Here is a 7,764-nt window from a genome sequence, read left to right as displayed (position 1 = left end):
TTGTTTTTATTCTTTTTATGACACTTATATTGTTTCTTAGTTTGTTTTTGTACTTGTCTTATCTGTACCCACTAAACTATATCTGAGACACTGGCCATTCATTCTATAACCACCTCACAGCACCTCTGACATAGTAGATGCCCAATTGATTAGTGCTGAAATAAATTTAATTCCACATAGAAAATGGGTAATCAGTATCATTTTGATTAAAATTCTTCACAGTTGTGAAAACAGGGATAAACCGTTTGCCCCCTTTTTTTTTTTATTCCTGTAAACTAACTTTTCCCCATGGCATGTATTTTTCATTCCCTACAAAGATACTGTGTGTGTGTGTGTGTATATATATATATGTATTTTTTTTCCTTATAAGAATCTTAAACCGTACACCCTTGGAATTCAAACACTCCTGTTATAAAAATGCCACACAGATCATTAAAATAAAAATTTCCACTGTAATAGATATGAAAATTGAGGACCAAAAAACTTAGGCAATTTGTTCAAAACTGCAAAGGTATCAAGTGAGAGTCCATATTGGAGTCATGTTTCCATCTTAACTCAGTGTCTTTACACAGTGATTCTACTTCTTAATTTCAATTTTATTTTGCATTCAACTTATAGTAGTAAAATTAATTATAGCAGTTATCTCTGGTAATGCTCTGTCAAAATCAATACACTGATTACCCTTTATTTTTAAAGATGCCAGTATGGGTTTCTGTTGCTGTGGGACATGTTTGATATTTTAAGTGCCAGGTAAAATACAACAAGCCATTTGGGCATTCAGTTGAAGGTTGTTTTATGATGCATATCATTTGTGTAATTTATGGTTATAATCGAATTTTAAATGTTGACAGTGATGGTTGGTATATCAATCTTTACTCTTGCATTTTACAGTTTATCATTTATTTAAAACTCCATATCTCTTTATTATATCATAAATAAAAAGTATTGGAACCACAGAGAGAGTAACAAATTGTCACATGCAAACATAATTAGGAGGATGCTGCATGTACAGAAATACACATAGTCTTCTCCCTGGGGAGGCAAGAGATGGCCTATTACAAACAACCACCCTCTTTTCCGTTTGCACATGAAAGTAGAAACCACTCGTGCATTAGCATTAAGAGCATTTTTCTCTTAAAACATGCTTACATAATACCTGAAGCCAACTGTAAAAAAGTGGAAATTAATTATCTGCTAGAGAATAAATAGATCAAAAGATTCATGTTGTTCAGTATGGCGCTTACTCAAAAAATTAAAAATGGAACTACCCTACGATCCAGGAATTGCACTACTGGGTATTTACCCCCAAAATACAAAACCACTAATTTAAAGGGATAAATGCACCCCTATGTTTACTGCAGCATCATTACCATTGCCAAACTATGGAAGTAGCCTAAGTGTCCACTGCTGGATGAGTGGATAAAGAAAATGTGGTATATATATGTACGACGGAATATTATTCAACCATAAAAAAGAATGAAATAAGTCAGAGAAAGACAGAGACCATTTGATATCATTCAAATGTAGAATTTAAGACACAAAACAAAAGAGCATAGAGAAAGAGACAAACCAAGAAACAGACTCTTAAGTATAGAGCACTGATTGTTACCAGAGGGGAGGTGGGTAGGGATTAATGAGTACACTTATCATGATGAAAATAAAATGATAAAGAGGAAATGGCCCCAGGAGGGGAAAAAAAACCCCAATTCATATTGCTTAGTTTTGCTGAAATGGTATAGTGCTATTGTTTTTTTTATAGTTTTCTATTGGCAGATATTATCATTTAACCTTTAATTAAACTTAAGGACGAACACTTTCTTAACAAATAAATATATTTTCACAAAATACCTACAGAAGAATGTTGCCCCATTAGTCTCCATCTGAAGTTACACTCCTGGGGGGGGGGGTCGCATTCTCTCAGTTGAAGATGTGCATGTGTACGTGACAAAGCTACACCCTAATTCTGTTGGATGGCTCATTACAGTGCTTGTAGAATAGTGACAGGGAAAGGCGTTTGATAAAAATTTTGTTCTACCATCAGAAAAAACCATTTTAACTCCTCTAGATCATGGTTCCCTCAAATTTTTCAAACAGCGAAGCCCATCAAAATCCCCAAACCTTGTATCATTGTAAAACTCCAAAGACTTTGAAACAGACACAAGGCTGCTATTCATATATTCCTCCAGCAATATTTACCAAGTTCTTACCGAGTGACAGGCACTGTGCCAGGAGCTGTTGTTGTGAAAGTGGTAAGACATTGGCAGTGTGGGGCAGACACGGAGCAGACCGAACACGGTGCATAGGATGACGGTGCCATAGAAGCGACCTCACAGTACGGGGAGCTGGGGGGTGGGGAGGACACGGCAACTGGCCTGGTTTGGGCGAGGGCGGCGAAGTGGCCAGCCGGCGGGGCATCGAGAAAGCGGGGAGGATTGTCATTCTGGGCAAGGCTTGGCGTGGTTAGGGAAGCGCACTGCGCACAGAAAGGGAAGGGGGCTGGCAGCAGGGAAAGATGCGAGCCGCAAGGCTGGATGTGACTGGGACCTGGGGTAAACCATGTTGGCCGCCTCCCGCGGGAGCTGTTAGCTGGACGACGGCGGGGGCCCCGGACTGGAAGGGCCACCTGGAAGAAGAGGGGTGGATGCCGGCGCGGGAAGAGCAGTCAGGGGCGTGCAGAAACTGTACGCCAAACTACGAGGTTGAAGTCAGTGGCTTTGAAAAAGTGTAAAGGTGTTTCTGAGGTAAAACCAAAGATCTAACGACCCGACGGGAAATAAACAAGGCACACATGTTCCACGTCGCAGGTCCCGACAAATTATTGAATGATCACGTCATTGTCTGACCACAAAGTGGAGGTCCTCTAATCACAATCAAGTTTTTAATTTTTCGTTGTGGGAATTAAGATAAGGGGATATCCTAGGCTCGATGAGCCACAGGGAGAACCTTTCCCCTAGGCATTTTTTAAATGCCCGCCAGGAAGAAAAAAGAGTTTGGGTTTACAAATTAGGGACACTTCAACCTCCCTGTAGGGTGTATTTTAGGTGGGCAACGGTGCTGGGTGAAAACTCAATCCACCGCCAAACAACATAATAGCATTCTTCAATATCAGATTACCATAAAGATAGGGTAGCAAAAGCCACGCAAACCATCTCACGTCCAGGTCCCCAAGGGCTTCCTTCATTGTCCACGGCGTCTTAGCCGACTGCGCCGCCAAAGCAGCGCCAACTCGAGCGCCTTACACACTGCGCCTGCGCAGATTCCGCCGAGTGGGAGGATGACAGCCTGCGGAAGACGTTTCCCAGAAGCCCGCGCCACTCGCTGCCGTCTTCCCTCCCGCTCTCAGGCCGCGTGACGTCACTCCGCCCGCCACGTTCCTCGTCGCTAAGGGTGGTTTGCCAGCGCCCCCCAGTGGTCCGGTTGAGCGCTGCAGCGGTACGCGCAGGGCCCAACAAGCGAGTAGGGAGAGGGCTGCGGGTGCTGCTGCCGCCGTCGTCACCGTAGCGCGCCGACATGTGGCGGCGCGGCTGAGCGGAGCGGAGCGAAGGGGGAGAAAGGGGGAGGGCACGCGCGGGGAGGGGAGGGAGGAGGCCAGACAAGGCGGGGGGAGGGGGAGCAGCGGTGGCGCAAGTCGCGCGGAGCAGCGCAGCCCGGGTCCGCTCCTTGCTCCGCCGCCACCTCCCGACCCGGCCGGTAGAGCCGGCGCTCCAGCGGCCCCCGGAACAACTCAAAGCGGACGAAGGAGTCCATGTTGGGGAACTTGGCGTCGTGACGGGGACCTAGGGACCTGCAGTGGGGCCGCCGCCGCCGCCGGAGCAAGCGCCTCGACCTCGGCCTGAGGTAAACACGGGCCGACCCCGGGGGCGGATGGGCTCAGGCGGCTGTCCGGGCGAAGTGGGGGCTGTTACGGGGCGGCGCAGAGCGGAGGAGCGGGCCCGGGGCGACAGGAGGGCGGACAAAGTTTCGGAATCGCGCGCGGCCCAGGCGGCGTCCTGCGCTTGGAGGAAAGTTGGAGCTGCCTCTCGAGGCAGGGGAAGCTGCGGCGGGGAGGGCCCCCCTTCCTTCTCGCTACCCCGCGAGGGAGGCCCCGCTTCGGCCGCCGCCGCCTCACAGTCCACACTCTGTCCCATTTCCTCCTTGTGGCCTACCCGCCTCCCCGCCGCTTCAGCCGGCGAAGCTTGTCCCCTGCCGGGTGCGGGGTCCGGTGGTGGCGGTGGTGGTGGGGGGATGTTGAGGCTAGAGGTTCCACGACCGAGTCGCCACACAGGCACCCCCTCCCTGCGGTGGAAACGTGTCTGGCTGGGCTTCCGGGCGCTCTCCGACCCCCAAGTTCGCTTTACTTGGAAGACTTTGCTTTTGTCAATAGTGTCCAAGCCCGCTTGTGAAACCAAACTTTACTACGTCGTGACCTCTCAGTGCGCGAATAGGGAAGAGCCGGTGCTGCTAGGCATCGGCGTTTACCCCACGTCCTGAATTTCGAACTGTTCTCCCCCCCCCCCCCCCCCCCCAATTTTTAAACCCTTTTCCTGGGCTGACCACAAAAGGGCCGGATCTAAACTTAGCTTAATGAGTCGCTCCTCGTCTCACCTAGGAATTTTGAACCATCGAAGACGTTTCTTACAGATTGCTGGCTGTCTTCGCACCCATATGCATTTTGAAAAATTGTTTTAAAAGTAAACACCTGGTTTAAGTAGTTGATGAAAACACTCAGAGATTCAAATGTTGTGAATTGTAAAATACCCCCAGCGTATTTCTGTAGCGTATTTCTGACAGCGTCTACGAGTTGAGTGATTATCATTAATATTGGATTACGTTTTAATTAACATCTTTTATCATACCAACAGTGAACTGAGATATTTAAGCAAAACTGATCGAAAAGTTTTTAATGTTTGGCTGGTAGATGGTGATGTTAAATTTTCCCAGTTTGTGAATTTTCATTGAATTACGGAAAACGCATATTAATAGATGTAATTTTCATTTTAAAAGTTAACTCAAGCATAGGACTACTTACCTCAGCAGAATATTGAAGGCAAAACATTCTTAAATAATTGCTGTTTTTGAATTTTATTGGTAATTGTATTAAAATTTTGATAAGAATCAAGTCTCTTTCCAGACCATTGCTTTCTCCTTCCTATTTCTTTGGCAGTTAGCTTAATCATCTCACCTCTTTGCTATTGGTTAAGAGCTGCAGTAAAAAGCTTGTGGGACTTTTATTTTTTTGTTGTTTTATTGGGCAGATGAAATTTTGAAATTGTCTTTGGATTTTTTTTGTTTTATTCTCTTAAGGATAATCTGAATCTACTTCATATTGTGTTTATGCAACATGGGTTTTCAAATTTGTAATTCTTACTGTAGCTGCCGCTTTTTCATTGTAATATTTTTCAGTGCTTGCAAATATGTTTATAATCATTCAGTTTTACTTCAGATGGTGACCTTTTTACCAGAGAATTTGAGTACATTTTAAGATTTTTGGTGGGCTAAGATTTGGTCGTTTGCTTACTCCTTGTGTACTCACACTGCAAAAACATTGTTCAGTATGTCATGAGGGTATAAAACTGTAGAAAAGAATAGAAAATTGTTTGTAAATATGCTGCCTGAAACGTGTCATGGAGAAAATCTTAAGGGTGTTTTTTGGGGTACATCTTTATGTGCTGTTATTGGAGTCCATGAGTTAAAATCGAAATTTTTCAGGGGTCACTCAGCTTCCGCATTATTTTTTGGGCACGAGGCAGTGTGGCTAGGCATTTTTCCTGAAAAGCTGTGCTATTAACTAGAGATAGGATGAAACAGTGCAGTTACATGATGTTGTTGATCCACCATTAGTAGCATGTTTTAGTAGGAGGAGAGTACAGTATCATACTACTCATTGACTTATTACTGAACTTTTTAGGTACACCAGTGAGAGGTGGTTGTAAAACCTAACTAAAGAGACTGGCATATGTAGAGGTAATAAAAAGAGTCAACCTTAGAATAATTTTCATTGGAACTTCCCATTAGGAAGCTCTGCCACCATCTATCCTGGTGTTTTAGTGATGTAGATTGGATCTTGACTTACCTAGTGCAGTGAAATAAAGAGGCTCAAAACCTAAATTGTTAATTATGGTCTCTGTCCGAAAGAATAAATGAATAGCTTTGCACCTTATCTTGCATCTGAATTGTACTAACTGGTATTAGTACTGAGTAGAGCTCAGAGTTAAAATCTTGGTGTTCCCAAGATTCATTTTTGTGTTGTCATTGTTGTCTTTTTTTAAAGTTGTGACTTTGTTCTTTCTAGTACTTAGGTACATAAAGTTTTACAAATATAAAAACAACACCATCATATCTCACTTGCAAAATAGTTTCCGAAAAAGTCTCACTATGACTTCTGTTTACCTATGATGTTTAACACTCAACAGCCAGAGTGATCCTGATGAAACTTGTCAAATCATGTCACTTCTCTTTTCAAATGGCTTCCCTTCTCAGTCATAGTAAAACGCATAGTACTTATGGTCTACCAGGCTCTGAGTGTTTCGCGTCTCCTCTTCCTCTCTGATTTGATTACCTCACTTTGTCCAGTCACCTTCCACTATGCTACTGAGAGTTTTCTCTGACTACTCTGTAAGACAGCAGACCTTCCCATGTTTCCTACCACTTTTTAAGCCAGATTTTCTCCATAGCATTTATCAATTTCTAATATACTGTATAATTTATTATCTTAAATTTATTGTATTTCTTCTTCGCTTTAATGCAAGTTCTGTGGGAATAGGGGATTTGTCACTTTGGGTCATTGTTTTGTCCCCAAACACCTGAACAATGCCTGGCACATAGTAGGTGCTTAGTAAATATTTAATAGATTAACCTGCTTTCAGCTGGAGACATTAAAGCAATAAAAATAGTAATTGTGGTTTGAAACTTTATGCAGTCTTTTGCATAAACTGCTAAGTTACTTTTATCCATGATTTACGTTCAGATCAGGGGACATATTTTTAAAGTAGAGGATGACAGAATGTGACCTTGGAACTGATTTATCAGGGTATAGAAGGAACTAAGAATACTTTGCTAAGGGTAGAGTGGTATAACTATCTTACTGTTTAAAATGCTGTCTTTTAGAAGCCAAATTATACTTATTTTTGGTAGTTACAGAAAGCAGAATTATGATTATGGTGATGGGTTTTGAAAGGGAGGAGAAGCAGCAAGAGTGGATGTGGGAAAATTAGTTAAGACTCTTATAGTAGTGTCCAGAAGAGATGAGGATAGCTTGATTTGGAGGTGGGCAAAAGTGAATGAAATTTGTAGTCACCAGCCCTCTGTTGATGGATCCAAAGTGAGGGAGATAGAAATTTCAGAGGTAAACAGCTGGGTGGAAGGTGATACCACATAAGGACCAAGGTTCTTTTGATTCTGACATACTGTATTTAAGGAACCTCTGGTGGAAATTTTTATAGGCAGTTAGATAATATGGTTCTAAATTTCAGAAGAGAGGTATCAGCTGGAAATAGAAAATTGAAGTCATTTATATAAGTAGTTGAAACTATAGGTGGAATTAATTGTCTAAGGGAGGGAATATAACTAGAATGGAATCACAGTGGCCCCTAATATAAAAAGTTTGAGGAAGGAATGTAAGCTCCCAAAGAATACTGTGAAGGTCAAATAAGTATGAGTTGAGTGTGGTATTGTAGAAACCAAAGGAAGAGAGTATTTCAAGGGGAGAGTAATCAGTAGGGTCAAGTGTTGATGAGAGTTGAGTAATGTAAGAGCTTAAGATTTTTCATTGAATTTACCAATATG

General features: G+C 43.0%; 1 protein-coding gene across 3 annotated transcripts in view; it reads left to right on the top strand.

The window, feature by feature from the left end:
• The first annotated feature begins 3,748 nt into the window (after nt 1-3,748).
• Nucleotides 3,749-7,764, top strand: part of SCAF11 (SR-related CTD associated factor 11) — a 67,810-nt gene continuing 63,794 nt past the window's right edge. For all 3 annotated transcript variants that reach the window (XM_042946311.1, XM_042946310.1, XM_042946308.1), the window contains exon 1: nt 3,749-3,837. The gene's annotated coding sequence lies outside the window, so the exon portion shown is untranslated. The remainder of the gene's footprint in view (nt 3,838-7,764) is intronic.

This window comes from Panthera leo, chromosome B4 (assembly GCF_018350215.1).
Source record: "Panthera leo isolate Ple1 chromosome B4, P.leo_Ple1_pat1.1, whole genome shotgun sequence".
NCBI classification, from domain to species: Eukaryota; Metazoa; Chordata; class Mammalia; order Carnivora; family Felidae; genus Panthera; species Panthera leo.
This window is presented reverse-complemented; position numbering and strand designations above follow the sequence as displayed.